Raw genomic sequence first — 10,354 nt, forward strand, 5'->3', positions numbered from 1 at the left:
GGCCACGCCGCTACCTAAACACGCACGACCGCGGCGGAACCAGGCGTACTGCTGGAATCCGACATCAAGCTCGGGGTCTAACACGGTGTCGTTAGGCCACGTTTCCGATACTGCTACCACACCTGTACTTCTACTATTGCGACCACGCCTTATTGTGGCAAGCACCAGATATGACGGAAAAGTTCACTTGTAACTATTTGAACGATTTCAAGTGCAGATGACTAGTTGGCAAACATGTCCCTCAATATGCCATGGTTTTATTGCTTCATGAAACTCTATGACGCAGAGTTGCAGCATGACTGGCCGAGTTAGAGTTGCCACTGTAGTGGGCGTCATGACTTATTTGTGGTTCCGCTAAGTGTCGCACGACGTTCGTGGTCCATACGTGTAAATTCATGTCTCAAATGTTATATGCGTGTGTTCTGGCCTCTCTGTGTGGTGTTCGTGCAATATCTTGTCTTCATGGCATCCTGTTTTAACTTGCATTTGTGGTTTGGTTACGGTGCTAGTTTGAAATTAATCGATTTTCAGAGGTATGTCCATTATGTCCAGAAGTTGCATGCCTTCGGAATGGAATGGAATTTATTCTGAAATGGAATGCTCTTGCTATTTATCAGGGAACGCGCTTCATGATGGAGACATGCAATCATCAGCGCGCTCTGATCGTTAGCCAAATGGCTTTTGTCGCTTGAACACGTAGTGTTAAATTACAGCATACACACAGACAAAGGGATCATTTGTATAATGACCATGAGCACAAAACAGCCGACGAGATGGCAGCGTTTGCATGACATTTTTGTGACATCATACATGACTGGGTGGCTTCCAAAAACGCCGCGCGAAATAGACTGCATAAGCTTGAGTGCGTTAAACTCAGAAACAAAAGTGTTTGAATTGTTAAAAAGGATATAGATGTGGACTTCAGGAGGCGATCTTGAAATGGCTTCTCAGTTCCAAGCCCGATACAAATCCGGAAGAGTTCCTATAAATGGATTGCAGAAGCACATGCTGGGGCGCGTGCAGCTTCCTATTCAGTTTGGGAGCGGACAGCGATGGCTGTAGCCCCTGACACGACTATGGCAGCAAAGGGGAGGAAATCCGGGAGAAACCCCTTCTAGTATTTTGGGGGTGAGCTGAGCCCTATCATCATGCTCAGCCCCTTCCCCAGCTTGTTTTGCGAAACAACACCTTTCAGCGCACAACGGCTTTTTCCGACAGCCAGCCAACTGCGCCAGCTGTCGATAGCTCACGTCGGGTGATGAAGGGGCTTGTCAATGCCAGGGCACCCTCTGACCAGTTTTTGCCGCGGCTTCTTTTTTCATCGACGGATGATGGGCTGGGGCATGAATGGATCAGCGACTGGACCTTTATCAGTGTTGGGTGTTTTTACGTGCAAGATTTGCATGTTCTTACCCACTATGCACTCGCTTTAGTAAAGCTATGCTCACTCGCTACCTTGAAATAAGGGCCTTACCCGCCATTCACAAGTCCGTTTGTCTTTTTTTGCAAACCCATAACCTTAACAAAGTCACTGACCTTAAGGGAGCACGTGACCTTTTTGCTTAGAAACGGTTATCTAGGTTCTGGGGGTACTGTTGGGCTAACCTGGAGTTTGGCGTTGTTTGACCTGATTCGACCTAAAAGTCATAACCTAGCAACCTCCAACTTAGACACGTACAGATCAACACACCCTGTAAATTGGAAGTCTCTAGCCTTCCTGAGTTTCCAAGATCTCAGGGTGGTCAAATTGATTCCCACCCAAGCAAAGGATGTCTAGCCGGCCATCCGGGCGTGTGTTATAAATGCATTCATATCTGTTGCCGTTCCTGTTGTCTTAAAGCAAGTTTCTGTATTTGTATGGAGTTTTGAACTAAAGTAGCGATTTTGGAACCCATTCGGTGCAGCTCACAGCCCTGCCCCTCTTAAGATCTAAACCTCTCTGGCTCCTGAGCTGCATACCCGCGAAGATGTGCAGGTTCTTTTGTGCAGACTATTTCAAGGTCACCGAGGCATGCGCGACGCTATGATAACGTCATTTTAATCCTGCAACTCCAATAACCATGCGGAGATCAGGACTAACAAAATACAATTGCCGAGTCGTTCATTTCTGGCGTTCGTGAGAACGACCTCCAGGTGTAACGGCGTTCAGTTGGCTCTCAATCAAAGTGTCTAAGGTACGATGACGTTATCAGACCGTGACAGTGGAGGAACATGTTTACTTAATAGAGAAATTGCGTTGTCCTGAACAGTATTTTCCACTTGAAAGTATGCGAACAGTTTTAAGTGAGCTTATTTCATGATATATGATGCTTGCTTAAATCCCCACATTTGAAGACATTGAGCCAGGCATCAGATATGATTTAAAGGAATGCTCCACAGTTGAAAACATTGCATCAAGCTTTATGTATGATGCATTAAGCGCAGATATAACTATTGGTGTATTTTTAAGTGGAAAATGCCGTTTAAGACAGCACAGTTTCTCTGTTTAGTGGATACACTCCTCAATGCATCAGTGTTTGATTTCTAACGTTTGATACCATTTGTTCTTGAAAAGCTCAACAACGCACCCATGCTCCAGTCTTGCGTGACACTGGGACATGATGCCATACCACGCAGATGTTACATGCCATGCCAATGTAGGAGACCGGGGTGTGCCCGGGGTCAGTGTCCGTGTGCTCGTGCCAGATCGGGTCATGCGACGATCCCGTAGCATTGGCTCTGACACATCGTCAGTGGGTGTGTCGGCACAACTGCAGAACAGGAGTTCGTAAATCTCAGCGCGGGCATCTCCTCCTGACCATTAACGACAAGCACCAGGACAGGTCAGGGTGCATTACTAATGAACTGACAAGTGGGCTCCCCGACTTCAGCCTCCGAAACACAAGCCACCAGCTCACGCACTATATGGAGACGAACTCAGGCGCAGGTGATTCAGTGTCAGAGTCAATATCAGTGCATCCCATGCATCTAAATATATGCATATTGATTCGATCGCCGAACAGCTGAGGTGTTAAAATGTGCACATGTCGGCCTCTAATAACAAATCGCGGATGACAGTGTCAAAAGAGCCCAAAGATGCAGCAGCGAAGTGCAGGTAGCCGCCGAAGGGCAAGCGGCTGCATACGGTCGCAGCCCGATGAAAGTGCTCTCCATAAGCCAGCTGTCTTGAGAATGTTCTCTATAAACCAGCTTGTCTGCATTCGAGGAGCCGTAGTTCTCCCTGATCTCCCGAGCATGTCGCCTGAGAAAGTGTACAGGTGCGAGACCTGAACAGCACACGGATCTCGCCAGGTACCAACTCCAGGACCACACGTGCGCTTGGCCAATAATTTCGGGGTACTTTAATGGTCAATTGCTGCCAAAACCTGAAGAGAGATGAAAACTTCGTGGCACTCTTGAACTGGCATCAAGAGTACGAGTCTATTAAAGACCAGCGACAAGACCATGCTGCCATGAATCGTGACGCTGGTGGCGTCGCGAAAGGCTGTTTTATCGGAGGAATAGAAATTGAATTTCATCAATGATGGAGGTTGAAGCCTTCGGCAGCATTTTTCAATTTTCTCGGGTGCCAACGAGCAGGAAAGTGGAGGTCCCGTTTTTGTTAATTCTAAGGAGCTGGCTCTGCACCAGACCTTACATTTGTGCATCGTCGATTCAAGACTGAGTTTTAGGGAGCAAAAAGACTTGGGACGTGCAGCCAAGGAACAGTGTGTGAAATGAGTCGAAGAAAGTCGGTGTGTGAAGTGAGACGACTGTAGGTTACGTATCCAAGCGAAGATAAAGGTCACGAAAAATGACGATGTACATGATGAGGCCTCGACCACTTGGGCGCACCACATCTGGCAAAAACGGTCATCTCGCCACCAAGAATGCGCTGCGTCTCACCAACTGCGTAGCTGTATAGTCACCTCGCACTGATGCCGTACCAGGATAGATTTGTGCGAAGATCGAGGCCGGCGCTATCGACGGGTCGGTCTTTGCTGATGGGAGAATCCCATCTTTGGCGCACATATAAAAAGAACTTGCTCTTGTGAAACGTCCGGATCAGTTACCTCCAGAGAGTGCCACGCGTGGGCTTTGTCATAAGTCGGGTATTCGAAGGCTCTGTACAGGGCGGTGACGTCACTGGTGCCGAGACTCAATGCGGCGCGGCCGCCAGACGTGGGCGTAACGCTAAGGGATATCGGAAATCTTCGTACAGATTATGAACAAACTGTTGGCGGGAATTGCGTAAGGCCAGTGAGACTATGGCTTAGAATTTATTGCCAAATATGACAACGCACTTTGGAAGCCTGCTAGCCGTTAATCATTAGGAACAAGGCAAAAACCTGAAAGATCTAAGCGGACACACAGTAATGATACAAGATAGGACGGCCGTAACATCAGATTTCCTTCGTACCGATAATGAACAAACTGCATGCCGCAGGTACATATGGCCAGAGAGCCAATCGCGTAGAATTTAACACAGAACATGATGATGAGCTTTACAAGCTTATGCTTCAAACCATTACAATGGCATTGACGGGAAGATTGCAAACCTTCACACGTGAACTGCAGCAAAGGTGGGCGGCCAGAATACCGGACCGCCTTCGTACCAGTAACGAGCCAACTGTTGGAGACAGGTGCTTATGGACATTTGCCGAATGTAACCATTTGTAGAACGTAAAAGTGAGTATTACGATGTGCTAATTACGAGTGTGTATGTCCAGTGATTAAAATGTGAACACAAAATGTTGCGTCAAAACACAGCCAGCCATGAACCAGATTCACAAAGGGGGGCGTGTTGCCTATTGCTTGTTTGGACGCCTTTTCCCTGCATTCCTTTGTTGCCTCTTCCCTCTTTGTTCCTTTGTCACTTTGTTGAATATGCTGCCCAAACAAAGTATGCTCAGGGGCGGAGTATATGCGTTTATTGGAGCGCACGTCACTTGTATGGAACGCACAGGGAGATTCATCAGTTGCGTAGTTAACGTTGTTTTGGCTAAAAATAAATTTGTCACAGAAATATATTGTGTTCTGCAACTCGGCTTGGCTATCCATAATTACACCCCTCATGCCACTTTGAAGTTAAACATAACAAAGTACACAAACGTCTCTAAGAAAGCAACATACGTGGCTTGACACTGGGGTAGCACGTGAGTGAGAGAGCCCAGTGTCCATATGTGGCGGGGGCATTGAAGCCGTAGTAGAACGGGTCGCTTATTTCGCGGGATGATAGCTTCATGTTTGCATATATTTTTGTCCGCACAGAGTTTTGAGCTTACGTAGCATTTATTACATAACCAGTTCAACAGATTAGTATGCTGCAAACATTGCAGAACACCCACATGGAGAAAGGACGGGAAATTAAATGCATTATTTTCATGTTGGTGGGCAGGGAGCCCAGCAAGGTTTCTCCCACAGAAGCGGCTTCTTCATATCAAAATTCTGAGCTATTTAGAAGGATTTCGAGAAAATTATTTGCTGACTAAACCGTACACGTCTCACCCAACAATAAGTGAAAAACACAAACAGGCGGCATACTCTCTTTAAGGACGGTAGATGGCCGTTGTCGATGTTGACAGTGACGCACTCCACAGCGCCGAAAACGGAGTCATCTGTCGAAAGCATGCATAGTGACAAAGTGGCATGAGTATGCATATCACTATGCATGAGTACGGGACAGTATGCATAGTGATATGATAAGTATCGCAGATCTCCAGCAAGTGAGAACACAACCGGGTGATCACAACGTTTCAGAACTTTCGAACGCACGCCTAGCAGCCAAATCATCTATTGGTGGATGCAATGGGATCACGTAATTTAATAATTGGAATAAGATACCTGAATAAATAAAATAATGAAAGATGACAGACTACCTAAGCGATACAATGCGCCTTTAACTATTCAACTGAATTAAAATGGCAATCGAAATATATCCTACCATGCGAATGAAGCTATTTCGCTGTGATAAGGAAGCTTTTCAATTTAATTGGATAGCACAACGGATAATTAATTACATGCAAAAGATAATGCAATGGATGGAAGCATTCGCGCTTAGCAGGCTAAGTTACGGTCCATTCCCATTGCCCGGGAACGAACCAATAAAACATGGCGACTTTGTGATGTCAAAGGTTTACAAGAAAGCCAGCGGCACATGGAGTCAGTGGCCTGGGCAACCCCCTGCCTGCCATGACGGGTGGCCTGGGCAAACCCCCTGCCTGCCATGACGGGTGGCCTGGGCAACTCCCTGCCTGCCATGACGGGTGGCCTGGGCAACTCCTGCCTGGCCCTGCCTGCCATGACGGGTGGCCTGGGCAACTCCCTGCCTGCCATGACGGGTGGCCTGGGACAACCCCCTGCCTGCCATGACGGTGTCGAGTCGTGCAAGCCGTTCAAGGTGTGAAGTCGCTCGTTCAACTCGAGAGCAACGAGAGCCCACGAAGGCTAATTGTTGGCTTGGATTACCCGCAGCCAGCACAGCCTCCTCCGAGCCTCAGCAGCGCTGCAAACGTACTCTCGGGCAGCGTCGTGTTCGACATGACGAGCGCGGCATCGTGCTCGACCTGACGAACCTTCGAGAAGCTGACCGGAAGCCCCGCCGGCCGTTAAGCTCACCGCCCAGGCAGACCCGCCCAGCCTTGATGAGGCGGCTCTTGACGAGGTCGCCGAGTTGAAGACAGTCTTTGTCGGCCTCTGGCGCACCCAGGCCGGGTCAGGTGTCCCGGGGACTGTCCATCTCCGGACCCCCTCGGGTAACCGCACACGACCTGAGTAATGAGCGCAATTAGTCCGCTTGAGCGCGGCGCGTTCGTGTGAGGAGGGAGCGACATCGACACGGCGTCAATGTGTCGGCACTGAGCCGCCACCCAGCTGGTGATTGGTCATCCTGCACCGCAGAGCAATGGAATACCAGCGCAGATGATTTAGCGAGCCGGTATGTTTTCTTCTGTGAATGCTTCGACTGGCCGGCGCGACGCACTTTGTGAGATGCCGACGAAGAGAACCAGTTAAGGTCACTTGCCTGCCTTGCCTTGCCTTGCCTTGCCTTGCCTTGCCTTGCTTGCAAAAGATCACAGGCGGTTTTTTAGGTCCATGGCAAATCCGATCAACTACCAAAGTGAGGCTGTCGAGATATTTCTTGGAATGCTCTTTTCTGTTTATGTTTTTCCACTGTTCGTCAATTTATCGAAACTTGTGAAGATAAGTCAAACACGTTGGAAATGCTCAAAATAATAGAAAAGAGGGCGACAGGTAATACGAGTTGCACAGCAGAATGTGTGGGCTATTGATCTGTCTCAGAGACCTATCAAACGGATCACTCTTATCTACTAACCAATCCTGATGGCAGTTTTAACCATCAACTGTGAGGTGTACGTGGCTCGTTCATCGGACTTCAGTCGCCTCGTATACCCACATCTATTTCCGCCCATACCCATGTACACCCATATGGCTGAACACGTATACCCGCACACCTGTTAAAACCGCCTGTTGCAGTAACTCGGTACCCTAGGTAGAGAACATACAAAGAAGATGCTGACTTAGAAGAGAGTGTCAGAACATTGAACTTCCGACCTTACCTTTATGACTTAAAATATTGAGTTTGGCACCTCCTGGAATACTTTGTCTCAGTTTCGTCCCTGCAAAGCATCCGACTGTAATCGCGAAGCATTCCCCCGTACCTGAAGCCCTGGCATCAGTGTTCCCTCACACTGATGGGATGGAAACACTCTTCTTGTTTGTCAGACACTGACCCAAGGTTCTCCGCAAAAGACATCCAGATGTAAATGGAGAATGTGCGCCTTGAAAAACGTGCGTCACCCCCATAGAAACAGGAAATTTCAGAAGCATTTCACGCCACCTTCAAAATCCGGATGTCTCTTGTTTCGTAAGAAGTTTTTACCGGGCCCCTTCCCACCCCCCCCCCCCCCCCGCCCCCATTGGATCAGTCCAGACCTGTAGCCACAAGTCATTCAGAAAGCTCAATATTTTGTTAGCTATTAACACTGGCGCGGATATATTTCTTTAGAGTTTTGGCATTTTTAGGGTTGAAGTGACCAGGTGTGTTTAACTCTGTAGCATCTCCATTTAGCTTTGCGATTTATCATCCTTGAATTATGCTCATGCTTCTGTGTGCTATGTATTTTTGTATGTCATTTTAATCGATTTCGCCTGTTACTGAAGTGCTGCTCTGTTGGTGATGAAAGCAAATAAACAAGTATGCTCTGGATCTCTAGTCTGTGAGCAGTTCCGCTGTATTTGGGCCGGCGGCGGTGCCTCTTTCAATCTGACCTCAGCTCTCACCGATCTTGGAAGCGTTGTTTCAGGACATAATTTCTAGTTCGCTTGCCTTGTGTTGCCTGTGCTTAGAGGCCACGTTTTATGTCGAGCGGTAAGGGCGAGCATTTTTGTTATCTACACGGGGCATCTCTTTGTCATTGGAAGTATCGGACTCACATGATTTTCGTGGAATCCAGGCCGACTTCACGTAATGTGTGCGTGCGTGCTCGACCGCTCTAGATACAAAAAACCGCGAAGTTTTATAAATTCGGGCTGGTTTTACATAAGCAGGCTTTCTGCTTTCAATTCCCGGGATGTTTCCGTGTTGTGTTGTATTTTACGACATCTGGGAGCACCTTAATGTTTTCTTACAGCGGGTTCATATGTGCTGAATGCCCTACAGTACCGGAGGGTCTATTGTTCCCGTTGTACAGCGCCCCCCTTTAAGACTTCTCGTAGATAAGTCGATGAATAAGCGCCATTGCGATATATCCGAATCATGTAAATATATAAGTAAAAGCACCAAAAAGCACCTGAACAGGATCGTGCTTCTGGGCAAAGCAGCGGGGAAGCCCGTCAATGTTGTCGCCAAAATAGAGCGGGCGTTCCACAAAGGAGGATAACTTAAGCCAAACTTCCTTTCGGGAAACGATATTTTTAATGCGTCGTGGAATGTTTATTTGGAACCAAAAGCAAGTGTGTGCCCAGTGAGTAGGGGCACATGAAGCTAAAGGCGGCTGATAGCTCCCCACAGAAGAACATGGGTGCTGCGACCAGCTCGTTGGAACGTCGGACTTTTGAACTCCCGATGCTGTTTTTCAGGACATATGTAATCACAGTGTTAAGCTGGCCGAATTAGAGATGGTACGGGTCTTTCCAACTCCCTCGAGCACTGGCGCTTAGGTCGACATCAGGTCAACGACTGCCCAGCTAAAAAAACATTATATATGTTTCGCAGCTGTTGGCGCGGAGCACGCAGGTGGGCTGGGCTCTGGAGTTGTGATGCTTGTGCAAGACTCCCAACTAGGAGCATGGGGAGGAGTAATTGGGAAAATAATTAGGCGAGTGCCATTTGGCAGATGCTTTTCGTTGTAACAGCCGTGAAGGATTCAGAAGTATATTCCCCCAAAAAAGATCTTAATGAGATCATTTAACGATATCACGATTTTTTAGTTGTTTTATTTTTGGAATCGTAACCATGTTGAATGCGTTCCTTCCTGGCAGTCCTCCTTGCACAATACTCCCGGGGTGAGCATTGTGCTTTGAATCTAATCGAGAGTCGTCGCTGAATCTACGCTACTTGTTAGCATGGCAGTTCGACATCAATTTAAGGATGTGGAAAACATAACTATAGCGTGGGCCTCAAGTGAGAGCATTCAAATTGCATCGGAAAAATGCTCTTAGAGGCGATAGTGATATTGATGAAACTAGCCTACGGCATGTATGGATGTGAACTCAACCATGAAAAGAGCTGAGGTGACCAACAATACGTCGATAGCCAGAAACCTTTCGGCCAGTCTGGTGCTGACAAGACCAATAAGCAAATACTCCTGCGTCTCCATTCACCCAGCAAACTAATGATCAAAGAATAACTGCGGAAGACGGGCGCACGGGGATACACATAGTGACAACCACAAGAGGTAGGACAGGCAGACACAGAGCGCGAGGGAGCGGCATCACCAAAGGCTCAGCAACAGGACAAGCAAACCAACCCGCAGCAGCCGGTCAAACGCGGCGGCCCGTCTTAAGGTCTTCCGTGGCTCTTGCTCTTCAAGCCATACCAGCACTTCATCAGCAAACAGACCAAGATCTTCCAAACTGTATTCCGCACATGTGAAACCGTCATCATTTTATAACATGAAACGACACAGCGAAACGGCACGAAGCAGTACCGGCGGAGCCGCATCCAAATTACGCTTCGCTTACCCTACAAAACACCGGCCTTGTTTTGTCACGTTAACTGACCCCCCGATGGCTCAGTCGGTTAGAGCGTGTGCCTTCCGATTCTCCCACCCGTGGCCGCGCTCGTTTGAGGCACTTTAAGGCGATGTTTTACATTTAAAGATATTGAGGCAAGCATCAAATATGATGAAAC

Source organism: Pollicipes pollicipes, unplaced genomic scaffold (genome assembly GCF_011947565.3).
Source record: "Pollicipes pollicipes isolate AB1234 unplaced genomic scaffold, Ppol_2.1 Scaffold_6052;HRSCAF=7182_pilon_pilon_pilon, whole genome shotgun sequence".
NCBI classification, from domain to species: Eukaryota; Metazoa; Arthropoda; class Thecostraca; order Pollicipedomorpha; family Pollicipedidae; genus Pollicipes; species Pollicipes pollicipes.